This window comes from Tamandua tetradactyla, chromosome 17 (genome assembly GCF_023851605.1).
Source record: "Tamandua tetradactyla isolate mTamTet1 chromosome 17, mTamTet1.pri, whole genome shotgun sequence".
NCBI lineage: Eukaryota > Metazoa > Chordata > Mammalia > Pilosa > Myrmecophagidae > Tamandua > Tamandua tetradactyla.
Window position 1 is genome coordinate 67,123,094 of NC_135343.1, and position 14,490 is coordinate 67,137,583.

At 41.6% G+C, this 14,490-nt stretch overlaps 1 protein-coding gene across 3 annotated transcripts in view; it reads left to right on the top strand.

Annotated features, from left to right (window-relative positions):
* Positions 1–925: 925 nt before the first annotated feature.
* Positions 926–14,490, top strand: part of IL1RL1 (interleukin 1 receptor like 1) — a 94,285-nt gene continuing 80,720 nt past the window's right edge. The window contains exons 1-2 of one of the 3 annotated variants that reach the window (XM_077134892.1): positions 926–1,177; positions 3,452–3,504. The gene's annotated coding sequence lies outside the window, so the exon portion shown is untranslated. Of the gene's footprint in view, positions 1,178–3,451; positions 3,601–12,051; positions 12,360–14,490 lie in introns of those variants that run through there. The other 2 variants (XM_077134894.1, XM_077134895.1) reach the window with 2 other exon arrangements.

A 14,490-nucleotide genomic window follows, 5' to 3' on the forward strand; every position in this document is an offset into this window, starting at 1 on the left:
CTCTTACAGTACTGAGTCAATGTATTACTAATTTAAAGTGTTTTCTGTTCAAGAAAGCTCAGGAAATGCTAACCTAGAGAATTCTGAGGTCCATGTCATTCCCAGAAATATGCCATTTTATTTCCTAAAATATTTGTTGAATAGTCTGTTCTGTGACAAACACAATATTCAAACTTCTCTAAGTATATGTGTTTATTTTGAGAAGCCTTATCTATTGTTGCAAATGCTGTCAATACATCTGTCTCGGCATCGAAGTTTTTAGAGAGCTGGCGGCGTACTTGTCATCTATTCTGATAACATGTCTACGTCTATGACTTCTGCAAAGTTACTGGGCGCCAGTTATAGAATAAGGCAAACAGCATGGGACAATAGTATTTTGTTGCTGCTAAAGTTACTGAACAGCCCACACCATACTTCCCTCTACCCCACAGCCAAAGGGATTCACCTGAAAGACTGCTGAGAAATGGATTATAAACATGCAGTCTAGGAAGACAGCATAAACTTAAGAGCAGGTGTTAGAGTATGCCTGATTGGAATTTGGAACCTAGCCTTCCCACTTACTATGCCACCGTCACCTCTCTGTGCCTCAGTTATTATAAAGTAAGGATGACAATAATACCTAATTCTCAAGGTTGCATTTACCATCCAAATGGGCTAAAGTACATAAAAAGTTTAGCTCAGGGTCTGGCACATGGAATGATTTCAATAAATGGTGGAAACTATGTTTCGAACCCCCAACTATAATAAATATATAACAAAATATAACACACCCACAAAATAATACAATCCTCCTCCCCCATGCCAACTCATTTTCTAAGAAGTTGTGGGGCTGACTTTGCCTTAATTGGTGAATAAGGAAGCATTGACCTCAGCAGCTTTTCTGATCACAGAAGAAATGCTAGTTCCTCTTCTTGGGTCTCTGTTAAGTACTGAGGAGCTATAGCTTAAGAGACAACATTTTGGTTCTATGGATCATCCCAGAGATTGTAGGCTCTTCTTGACCTTCTGTTGGAAGGTACACATCATGGTTGTCAATGTGATGATGTCACAGTAAATGCTTGCCTTTATATGACAGCATTCCTGGCTCTAAAGAAGTAGCAGGAAGCCAGTGGTCCAATCCCTCCATTTCTAAAAAGTCTTCTTTCTGGTGTGCAATGATTAAAGAAAAGACAGAGAGGTAAGTCTATACTCTTATCTTTTTTCTTTCTAATATAATATAATGCTCAATATAATGCTCATTGACCAACGTAATTGACCAATATAATGTTCAAGTTCTAAACCCCAGTCCATTGAATGAAATCTTATTTAGAAATAGGGTTTTGAGATATAATTAGTTAAGAAGGGGCCAAACTGGATTAGGGAGGGCCATGGTTCACTATGACTGGTGTCCAGACAGAAATAAGGGAGAATGCCATCTGACAATGAGGCTGTGATTGAAGGGCTGCAGCTGCAGGCCGAGGAACAATAAGGATTGTTGTCAAACCACCAGGAAGAGGAAAAGAACAATTTCAGAGGGAGTTTCAGAGGATACTGGGCCCTTCTGACACCTTGATTTTAGACTTTTAGCCTCCAGAACTGTGAGACGATTTCTGTTGTCTTAAGCCACTTAGTATATGGTACGTGGTTATGGCAGCCTAAGAAAGCTAATATAATACATTGAGATAAACATTGAAAGATTGATTCATTAATAAATCTCTAGGCCTGACTCCTCCTGTTGATGATGAAGTGGCATGATGAAAAAATAGGAAATGGGGACAGTCTTGCTGCCTATTCTTTTAGAAGTTTCTGCTTCAGGCTTCTGCAATAGTTGGCCTGATGCTTTCAGCCCTATGGGAATCCTTGAGGATAGTGAATTAGAATATTCTCAGTTTAAGTAAGATGCTTGCTTGCATATTCCATATGGTAATTTGAGGCAAATGAAGGACTGTTGTCATCAAAGATTGCTCTAGTAACCTGACAATAGGTGCAAACTATGACTGTTGCTGTAAAGATTTGAGGTGAACCTGGAAGCACTATCAGCCATTGTGAGGGGTGATTTCTCAAAGGATTGAAGACCCTACAAAGTCAATATGGAGTTTTGCCTATAGGTCAAAATCATATCCTTTTGTAACTGGAGTCCTGCTGATGCCAGAATCAGCTAAGCCCATTCCAGGTTCAGGGCTCTCATTGCAGAAAGAATTCAGAGACAAGAGAGGGCCAGTAGGAGTAAGTAGTAAACTTTATTAAAGTGAGAGAGTACATGTTAAAAAAGTTAACAGGGACATGCTCAGGGTAGAGGTGTGCACTGAGTAGGTTAGCTTGAATTCTAGGGAGGTATGCTGGTAGAAGTTTCCATAGTGATCTTTGAACACACGGCTTGTAAGGTGCTTACATGGTTTGCATTGTTTGAGGAGGAGATAACTGTTGATGCTTGTGGAGCTCTGTCACATATTCAAAATTTGCTTTGGGGCAGTGTTTAACAATCTTTATAACCCAGGCTTTCTGTTATTAACTAAGAGTATGTCTGGGCCCCTGATTTTAAAAGCTCTGTGGTTTTAGGGAATTTAGGAGTTTGCAGCTTGCATTAATTCCTTTAGAGCTAGACAGGACACTAAGGCCTTGTAGTTTTTCCAATAACTCCTTCAGAACTGGGTAGGAAACCAGGGACTTTCAGTAGTATTATTTTATTCTGTCCGCTTCACTTTAATAACAGTAACATTTCCCCATTTTAAAAAAGCCTTTAAAATGATAACAGGTACTATCTGCTTCAGCAATTTGTGAGAACCTGGTATTGGCTGCCAGTGCTATTGAAAATGGCCACTGCTGTCAACATGTCTTTATAGGTCTCTGTGATGTCCTTTACCAGTTTATACTTTCAGGCCTGGACATTCATTGCTTCCCAATGGAAAACTATTGGGCTGGGGGCTCTGGTCACCAGTCTACACTCACAATTTGAGGATCCTTCATAGTGCCATCCTTTTGCCCACCAAAAGATCTCTCCAACTTGTAATTGCTGGGAAAAGTCTCTTTCTCTTTAGAATTCAATAGGTTTCTCTGTAGCAAACTCTATTGCCCTTCTATCCAGGCAGATTTTACTATGCCTATCAAACAAAAAGTTCAGTTATTGTGGTAGAAGGAATTGTGTTCCCTACTTTGGACACATTCATGGCTTGATGTGCACTCTGCTGGGTGTGGACCCATTGTAAATAACATCTCTTCAAGATGTTACTCCAGTTAAGGTGCAACCCAAATGAAACAGGTTGAGCTATTGTCATGGTCAGAGACATGTGTCAACTTGGCCAAGTTGTGGTACCTGTTTATCTGGTTGGGCAAGTGCTGGCCTGTCTGTTGCAATGAGCACATTTCATGGAATTAGACCATGATCACATCAGCTGCATCCACAGCTGATTCCATTTGTAATCAGCCAAAGGGGAGTGTCTTCTGTAATGAGCGATGCTTAATCTAATCACAGGAAGCCTTTTGAGGAGGACTTAGAGGAGACAGATTCCATTCCTGCTTCAGCTGGTGAGCCTCTCCTGTGGAGTTCATCCAGGCCCTCCATTGGGGTCGTCAGCTTCACAGCCTACCCTGTGGATTTTGGACTCTGTGTTCTGCGGTCACGTGAGACACTTTTATGAATTTTGTATTTGCGAGTGTTCCCTGTTGATTCTATTTCTCTGGAGAACCCTAACTAATACATCTTGGTACCAGGAGTGGTTCTTAAGAAACAGAATCTTAAAAATGGGTTTTTATGAATGATTTTCTACTCTGACTGGACTCAGAGACACTAAGGACTCTGATTCCCATAATCAGAATGACACTCCCAATCCATGGAGTGAGTTGGCAAAAGAGATAGTCAAAATATCATCATTTGATTCTCTTAATGCTTGGCTTGTACAAAGCCAGACTCTGAGGGATAATGTTTTTGACACCTTTACAGAGTTTTGTAGAAATAAAAGTTACAGAGATGTTGGTTGGTTGTTGTTAGACACACTGGCTACATTAACGGGTGAAAGGGAAGGGCTTAAGGCCTCAAATGAGAAGCTTAAGCACCGTCTGAAAGATGTAGATGTTTCTATGAGTATCCTGAAGGAAAATCTTATTTCCTGTAGCCATAGACTTGAGACCTCTGAAAATCAGACTCAGAATCTTATTGTTAGAATAGCGACTTTACAATGTAAACTGAAATCTCAGTCTTGCATGGTGTCTGCCATTAAAGTGAGGGTTTTGATTGGAAAGGACTGGACCCTGAAAAAAGGGATGGTGACATATGGATTGATAATGATGTTGGGGGTGAGGTTAAAGCCCTAGATCATGCTGAGTCTTCTCTAGAGAACTCTGTAATAGTTTGCCCTGAGGACATAACTGCCCCACCTCCAGCCTCCCTTGAGGAATTGGCCACCCAACCTCCTCCTGAAGGGATTAGCCCTAGAGTGATTAATCCTGTTTCACCAGATGAAAGTGCAAATGAAAGCCCTGAAGCAAATGGCTTGGAAGATATTTCTAATTCTTTTCATGACCCACCTTCACCACCCCTCATTTCTTCCAGACCTATAACTAGACTAAAGTCCCAACAGGCCCCTAAAGGTGAGGTAAAAAGTATCACACATGAGGAGGTGTGTTACACTCCAAACGAACTGTGTGAGTTTTCCAGTTTATAAAGACAGAAATCAGGGGAATATGTGTGGCAATGGATTTTAAGAGTGTGGGATAATGGTGGGAGGAATATAAGGCTGGATCAGGCTGAATTTATTGATATGGGCCCACTAAGCAGAGATTCTGCATTCAATGTTATAGCTCGAGCGGTTAGAAAAGGTGTTAATGGTTTGCGTGGATGGTTTGTTGAAACATGGATTAAAAGGTGGCCAACATTACCTGAGGCTGAAATGCCAGAACAGCTCTGGTATAATGTAGATGAGGGGATCCAGAGGCTCAGAGAAATTGGAATGTTAGAGTGGATTTATCATGCAAAGCCTGCTCTTACACCCCAGCAATGTCCAGAGAATGCACCTTTTACCAGAACAGTGAGAAATAAATTTGTGAGACTAACACCATCATCCCTGAAGAGCTCTGTGGTTGCACTTCTCTGTAGGTCAGATATTACTGTAGGAACTGCTGTTACTGAGCTGGAATCCTTAAACACAATGGGGATGACAGGATCCCAAGTTGGCAGAACTCAGGTGGCAGCACTTAATTGCCAAAGACAGGGTAAACATGGCTATTATAATAGACAGCAAACCAAAGAAGGCATCAAAATTATATAACACGCAGAGATTTGTGGCATTGGCTAGTAAATCATGGGGCACCTAGAAATACAATAGAAGGGCAGTCTACTAAATTCTTGTTTGAGCTGTATAAACAAAAGAGTTCTAGATCAAGTGAACAGAAGTCTAACCTGAATTACAAAAACACAGAGTCACGGCCCCTTAATCAATTTCCAGACTTGAAACAGTTTACAGACCCAGAGCCCCTTGATTGAAGGGGAGGTCAGGTCCCATTGGGGGAGAAACCTGTTACACTGCCACAAATTTATACTGTTAATCTTCCTTCAAGTCTTCCCCAAGGAGACTGATGGCCTTTTACCAGGGTAACTGTGCATTGGGGAAAAGGAAATGATCAGATATTTAGGGGATTATTAGACACTGATTCAGAAGTGACATTAATTCCAGGGGACCCAAAACGTCACTCTGGACCACCAGTCAGAGTGGGGGCTTATGGAGACCAGGTGACCAATGGAATTTTAGCTCAGGTCCATCTCACAGTGGGTCCAGTAGACCCCCGGACCCATTCTGTAGTTATTTCCCCAGTTTTGGAATGCATAATTGGCATAGACATACTGAGCAACTGGCAGAATCCCCACGTTGGCTTTCTAACTCATGCAGTGAGGGCTATTATGGTGGGAAAGGCCAAGTGGAAGCCACTAGAACTGCCCCTACCAAGCAAAATAGTAAATCAGAAGCAATATCAGATTCCTAGAGGGATTTCAGAGATTACTGCCACTCTTAAGAACTTGAAAGATGCAGGGGTGGTGATTCCCATCACATCCCCATTCAACTCTCCTATTTGGCCTGTGCAGAAAACAGATGGGTCTTGGAGAATGACAGTGGATTATCATAAGCTCAACCAGGTGGTAACTCCAATTGCAGCTGCTGTTCCAGATGTGGTATCATTGCTTGAGCAAATCAATACATCCCTTGGTACCTGGTATGCAGCTATTGATCTGGCAAATGCTTTTTTCTCAATAGCTATTAGTAAGGACCACCAGAAACAGTTTGCTTTCAGCTAGCAATGTCAGCAATATACTTTCACTGTACTACCTCAGGGGTATATCAACTCTCCAGCCCTATGTCACAATCTTGTTTGCAGAGAACTTGATCATTTCTGCTTCCCACAAGACATCACACTGGTCCATTATATCGATGATATCATGTTGATTGGACCTAGTGAGCAAAAAGTAGCAACTACTGTAGATTTACTGGTAAGGCATTTGCGTGTCAGAGGATGGGAGATAAATCTAACCAAAATACAGGGGCCTTCCACCTCAGTGAAATTTCTAGGTGTCCAGTGGTGTGGGGCATGTCGAGATATCCCTTCTAAGGTGAAGGATAAGTTGCTGCATCTGGCCCTTCCTACAACCAAAAAAAGAGGCACAACGCCTAGTTGGTCTTTTTGGGTTTTGGTGACAACATATTTCTCATTTGGGTGTGCTACTCTGGCCCATTTATCAAGTGTCCAGAAAAGCTGCTAATTTTGAGTGGGGACCTGAACAAGAGAAGGCTCTGTGACAGGTCCAGGCTGCTGTACAAGCTGCTCTGCCACTTGGGCCATATGATCCAGCAGATCCAATGGTGCTGGAAGTGTCAGTGGCAAATAGAGATGCTGTCTGGAGCCTTTGGAAGGCCCCTATAGGAGAATCACAATGCAGACCCTTAGGATTTTGGAGCAAAACCTTACCATCTGCCGCAGATAACTACTCTCCTTTTGAGAAACAGCTGTTGTCCTGTTACTGAGCCTTAGTAGAGACTGAACGCTTAACCATGGACCACCAGGTTACCATGAGACCTAAGTTGCCTATCATCAGCTGAGTGTCATCTGATCTACCAAGTCAGAAAGTTGGGCATGCACAGCAGCACTCTATTGTAAAATGGAAATGGTTTATACAAGATAGAGCCAGAGCAGGTCCTGAAGGCACAAGTAAGTTACATGAAGAAGTGACCCAAATGCCCATGGTTTCCACTCCTGCCACATTACCTTCTCTTTCCCAGACCAGAGTTACGGCCTCTTGGGGAGGGCCTTTCTGTGAATCGACTGAGGAAGAGAAAACTCGGGCCTGGTTTACAGATGGTTCAGCATGATATGCAGGTACCACCCGAAAGTGGACAGCTATAGCATCACAACCCCTTTCTGGGGTGTCCTTGAAGGACAGTGGTGAGGGGAACTTCGAGAACTGCACCTGGTTGTTCATTTTGCTTGGAAGGAAAACTGACCAGAAGTGCATTTGTATACTGACTCATGGGCTGTTGCTAATGGTTTGGCTGGATGGTCAGGAACTTGGAAAGACCATAATTGGAAAATTGGTGACAAAGAGGTCTAGGGAAGAAGTATGCGGATAGACCTTTCTGAGTGTGCTAAAAACATGAAGATATTTGGGTCCCATGTGAATGCACACCAGAGGGTGACTTCAGCAGAGGAAGATTTTAATAATCAAGTGGATAAGATGACCCGTTCTGTGGATACCAGTCAGCCTCTTTCCCCAGCAACTCCTGTTATTGCCCAATGGGCTCATGAACAAAGTGGTCATGGTGGTAGGAATGGAGGTTATGCATGTGCTCAGCAACATGGACTTCCACTCACCAAGGCTGAACTGGCTACAGCCACTGCTGAGTGCCCAATCTGCCAGCAGCAGAGACCCACACTCAGCCCCTGATATGGCACCATTCCCCGAGGTGACCAGCCAGCTACATGTTGGCATGTTGATTACATTGGACCACTCCCTTCATGGAAGGGGCAGCTATTTGCTCTAACTGGAATAGACACATACTCTGGATATGGGTTTGCTTTCCCTGCACGCAATGCTTCTGCCAAAACTACTATCCGTGGGCTTACAGAATGCCTTATCCATCGTCATGGTATTCCACATAGCATTGCTTCGGATCAAGGAACACACTTCACAGCAAATGAAGTGCGGGAATGGGCACGTGCTCATGGAATTCTCTGGTCTTACCATGTTTCCCATCATCCAGAAGCAGCTGGATTGATAGAATGGTGGAATGGCCTTTTGAAAACTCAATTATGGTGCCAACTAGGTGGCAATACCTTGAAAGGCTGGGGTAATGTTCTCCAGGAAGCTGTACATGCTCTGAATCAGCATCTGCTGTATGCTGCTGTTTCTCCCATAGCCGGGATCCATGGGTTCAGGAACCAAGGGGTGGAAATGGGTGTGATACCACTCACTATTACCCCTAGTGATCCCCTAGGAAAATTTTTGCTTCCTGTCCCTGCTACTCTGAGCTCTGCTGGTCTACAGGTTTTAGTTCCAAAATGGAGTGTGCTTCCTCCAGTAGAAACAACAATGATTCCACTGAACTGGAAGTTAAGACTGCCACCTGGTCACTTTGGGCTACTTATGCCCCTGGATCAACAAGCCAAGAAAGGGATTAAATTATTGTCTGGGGTAATTGACCCTGACTATCAGAATGAAGCAGGACTGCAGCTACAGAATGGAGGTAAAGAAGAGTTTTCTTGGAATATAGGAGATCCCCTAGGGCGTCTTTTAGTACTACCATGCCCTGTGATTAAAATCAATGGAAAACTGCAGCAATGCAATCCAGGCAGGACTACTATTGGCTCTGAAACTTCAGGAATGAAGGTTTGGGTCACTCTACCAGACAAAGAACCATGGCCAGCTGAGTGCTTGCTGAGGGTAAAGGGAACATGGAATGGGTAGTGGAAGAAGGCAGTGATAAATATGAACTTCGACCACATGATCAGTTACAGAAACGAGGAAAGTAATGCTGTTTTGTTCATGTTATACTATTTAAGTTGTAAGATATCAAGTTTAAGAATGAATGTTGCCCAAGGATTTGCACCCTATTCTGCAGAGATTTAATGTGTTTCCAGTATATGCAGGACAATTGAGTATTGTCAGGTAAAAGGAAAAAATGTGTGCTTTATTGTTTTCATTTGGAAATTAAGTATGGTTTAAGGTGATATAGATATATAGCTGCTGCCGCGTCCTCTTTTTCCTCCCCGGTTTGACACGTTTCCCTGGAAGGAAGGGCGGTGGCAAGGCCTTCAACGCCCCAAAAGAGGACGAGGTATAAAATGGTGTAATAGAAAAATACTAGGATTAACGACACTAATTGTGTGTTTCTTGTTGCTGGTTGTTCTCCAAGCATTATATCAAAACGAATCAGAAAGCAAAAAATTTTGTATTAAGAACTGGAAAAAATGATACAAATTGCAAAACTTTGTTAATGACTGTTTGGCAAAAATTAGGTTGGGATGCCCCCATTAAGCAAGTCATGCTGCAGATGCAGCAGGCAGAAGTGCTTTTAGAACAAGTCACAGAAAAGTACCCCATAGAGAGTAAACAATTACAATTAAAAAACCCTGCATTGAGCCATCCTAGAGATTTACTTCCCACCGCGCAAGGACCACTTAATGTGAAATATAAAATTGGAGACAGATGGTGAGAACCCCCTAAAGGAGCTAATGTCAATGGGAAAAGATTCCTTGACCCTCCATTACCATACACAGGAGTTTACAATGAAGATGGCCATAGAATTGTAAATGTCAACGGTATAGAATTGTAAATGTCAACGGTAGGCACGTTAGATTTAACTCTTTATCATTTATAGAAAAACTTAGAAGAGCAAGCCCCCCTTGGTGTCTTTTTGGGGCCTAAAACAAAACGAGATCTTTTACAACAGTTAGTAAAATCACAGTTAAAATGGAGTTTAACATGCTGCCCCTGGTTCAGGGAACCTGTCCAAAAACTTCAAGAGGAAATAAAAGAATTAGAAAAACTGATACCTATCACCACCCAATCTCCCCCACCACGGCGCCGGTCCATGCTTATGAAACAATAAAAAATCTAAGTAGACAATGTAACCTTTTAATCATAAACCAGATTAAAATAGGTCTTGACATATAGCCTCACCTGTAGAATAATAGGAACAGAAAGTCTAAACTCAGAAAAACTGCAAACACAATGTCTGCGGCTTAAGCCAATATCTTGCTGCTATCGAAATCTTATGTACATGTTCCTAAGAAAATCAGAAAGTGTACTTTCACTTTGCTTCCCTGAACCTGTAACCTTACCTAAAATGTAAGCCATGACATAACCATGATCCTGTGATACCTGTTTTTTTTGCCAAGAATAAGGGTATAAAATCAGTTAAGCAAAAATAAATTTAAGCGACTCTTCTCAGAGCACTCTAAGCTGTCTCTTGGTGTTCTTCTTGCGCCGACGACCCTCCACACCTTCAAGCCTGCTCCCTCTGCTGCAGCTGGACCGTGGCAAGCTGCCAAGTTGACAAGAGGTGGACTGTCATGGTCAGAGACATGTGTCAACTTGACACATGTTTATCTGTTTGGGCAAGTGCTGGCCTGTCTATTGCAATGAGCACATTTCATGTAATTAGATCATGATCGCGTCAACTGCATCCGCAGCTGATTCCATTTGTAATCAGCCAAAGGGGAGTGTCTTCTACAATGAGTGATGCTTAATCTAATCACGGGAAGCCTTTTGAGGAGGACTTAGAGGAGACAGGTTCCATTCCTGCTTCGGCTGGTGAGCCTCTCCTGTGGAATTCATCCAGGCCCTCCATTGGGATCGTCGGCTTCACAGCCTGCCCTGTGGATTTTGGACTCTGTGTTCCTGCGGTCACGTGAGACACTTTTATGAATTTTGCATTTGCGAGTGTTCCCTGTTGATTCTGTTTCTCTGGAGAACCCTAACTAATACAGCTATAATCCAGAATATTGGGGTCTTTTATAAGCAGAGTGAAAGTAAGGTGGAAACAGAAGTCACTGGGTGCAGCCAGAAGCTGGAAGGCAACAGAACCTAGAAGAAAAAGAAGACCCTCCCTGCCATGTGCATTGCCATGTGACAGAAAAGCCAGGGGCCAAGGATCTCTGAAAACCAGCCCCAGAATGCCACTGTCCCCAAAGAGAAAACATCACCTTGCTGACTTGCTGATTTTGGATTTCTCCTTGCCTCAAAACCGTGAAGCAATAAATTCCCATTGTTTCAGTCACCCATTGCATGGTATCTTCTATGAAAATAGTTGCCAATTTACCTACTAAGTGACCTTAATCAGAAAATGGAATGTCTGTTCTAATTTGACCTTTTGTCTGTGATGAGAGGTGGGACTGGAAACCTTGGGATTAAGCAAAAAAAATCATACCCTATACATAAATGAGAGTAGTTGTCAATTCCAAGTCCATGCACCTCCCCCCCAAAAAACAAACAAAAATAAACAAACAAAAATTCGACAAATAGTGCAATCCTTGTAGCCCAGACAAGATGTTAAATTGTTAAGACATATTCTGTTGGATTCTGTAGGGGATTCTGCCATTTGGGATGACTAATGAGCTACGTCAGGAAACTGAATGTGAGAGGTGTAGTAATATGATTTGCGTAAGTATTGGGCAGATTAAAAAAAGAAGAAAGAGTTCTAAAAGAGGCTTTGACCTGTATATGTTAAAAAAAAAAAAAAAAGCTCCCCTAGGATTTCTGGATCTATGAAATAGTATCTTTTGGGTTCATTTAGCAGCTTGTGCTCCATCCAGCCATCTAGCACCTTGGTCTTATCAGATACCTGGAAGTAAAAAACAGGCCCCACCTCCCTCCACGCAAGAAAGCCTGTATCAGGGCCAACAGGGTTTTATGGCAGTTCTCACTTTGAGTCAGAGAGGTTAAGTTTCTGCTGTGTGAAGTCAACTGAGGTCAGTGCTTTTCCTGACTGGGACCAGAAAGACTTCTTAAAAAAAAACAAACCCACAGATGTTACAAATTAAATAGCTCCAACATGGTTTGAAAGTCTGTTTTATTTTTGGAGTGGATGTGTCATGGAATTCCTTAAGGGTAGCTTAAGGAATTTCCAATTTTACTTTCTTGTTTAGTATAGAAATACTTACATAAACCTTCCTGGAATTATTTTGCAAGAGCACACTTTCAGAAGTAATGCATCCTGGGCTGTCTGGCATGCTGGATCTCTTGCCAGCTTGTTCTCTTTGGCCGCCTTAGGGATTTGCTTCCTCATCCCTGAACCTACCCTTGAAGAACTCATTCCTTAGAATTCCAGAGTATGTTTCCTCAGAACACACATCACAATTGCATTTGCAGTGTCTGCTGCCATGAAACTCGCCCTCAGGTATAGAAAAGATTCTATCCCAGTTCTAACTGTTCATAAGCCACCTAATATGCCTTGAAGTGCCTGTCTCCCAAAGACATTACTGTCCTATTGAGGTTTGGGGAGCACCTCACTACATTTGCTTGGCTTTGGTTTCTTTCCAGAACAGTGCCCCATTTCATTTCACTTTTGGGTCTCCCAGTTCTTCCTCTTTCAGATTTCTTTGGTGTCCAGCCCCTCCCTGATCCTTCAGAATATTAGGTTCTGGGTATCTCCCTTTCCCTTCTATAAAGGTCTATCTTGGCCTTTAAAATCACCACCTTCTTCTAATGAGTCTCCAATTCAATAGTCATGTGTCTTCCTCCATTTAAAACACAAGTAAATAAATAAAAGTTCGAACACTCCCACAGTTCCGGCTATAGGACCCCCATTTTTTTTCTTGTTGTTTGCTTTGTAAAGTAACACCATTCCTTCTTTAGAGTCCAAACCAAAGGAGTACAGATCTTTTAGAACTTTCTTTAGGTTTTATGTTCAGATTTTCTCTTTTCTTTATTTCACCTCAAATAGGTAGCACCTAATATGTTATCCACCCTCTTTATCTGTTCTTTGGTAATAATCAGCTTCTCCTGTTGAGTAAACCCCATTGAAACCACAATCTGGATCTGAAACTCACAGTCCTTATCAGAGGTTGTTAGTGATCAAGAATTAACGTAAAGTTTCCAGGCACAGTATGCCCCATGGGCTTGAGGGCAAGCCACTGGAAGCAAGATGTCAGTCTGGGTAACCTAAGAGGAATCAGATGTGGTCATCTGAACCACTGGCTCTAGTGTGGCTCTAATGGTTTGAGACTTGCACCCAGAGGTGCTGAGAAACTTTTGCAATCTATCGTACTGATGAGAAAAAGGATGAAGGTGAGAAAAACCAGGTGGGTTTCTTCCCAAAACCTCCCCACTGGTGATCCTATAACCCTTGGTTTCCAGTCCCTGGGGGCTGACGCCCTTTCCAAAGTCCTTCACATATTGTTTTTTTGTCTGTTTTTCTTCTTTACACGGCTTTATTAGAGAAGTTATTGATTTGCAGAAAATACAGAGGTTTCATATAATTCCCCCTCACATACACAGTTTGCCCTATTATTAACATTTTAGCATTAGTGTGGTACATTTGTTACAATTGATAGAGCAATATTATTATATTTTTACTCTTAACTAAACCATATCTTACATTAGGGGTCACTGTTTTTGTTGCACAGTCCTATGGTTGCATTTAAAAAAAATCTATCCTCTCTATATTTTTATTTTATATATACATATATAAGTTTTTATGTATAAAACTTGTAACTACATTCACATTTATAATCCAGTGGTGTGTTAATTACACTTTTTTTGTGTTACCTTTACCACCATCCATTACCAAAAGTTCTTCATCTCCTCAAACAGAAACTTTGTATCAGTTAAGCATTAACTCCCCCATTCCCACCCCATGCCAGTTCTTGGTAATCTGTATTCTAATGTCTGACCCTATGAGTTACTTATTCTAATTATTTGATATCAGTGAAATTATACAGTATTGTCAATTTGTGTCTGGCTTTTTTCACTCAACATGATGTCTTTAAGTTTTGTCCCCATGTCTCATGTATCAAAACCTCATTCATTTTTAGTTGGATAATATTTCATTGTATGCATATACCACACTTTGTTTATCCATTCATTTATTGATGGGCATTTGGGTTGTTTCCATCTTTTGGCAATTGTGAATAATGCCACTATAAACATTGGTATCAAAATAATTATTTATTGATATATTGTACAACTATCCCTGCCTTCAATTCCTTTGGGTTATATAACTAGAAGTGTGATTGCCATGGCATATGGTAACTCTCTGCTTAACTTTCTGAGGAACTGTCAAACTGTCTACCATAGTAGCAGCACCATTTTACATCCCCACTAACAATGAATGAGTGTTCCTATTTCTCCACATTCTCTTCAACACTTATTTTCCATTTTTTTAAAGTAGCCATTCTAGTGGGTGTGAAATGGTATCTCATTGTGATTTTGATTTGCATTTCCCTAATGGCTAATAATGTTGAGCATCTTTTCATGTGCTTTTCCGTCATTTGTTACAACTTCTTTGGAGAATGTCTATTCAAGTCTTT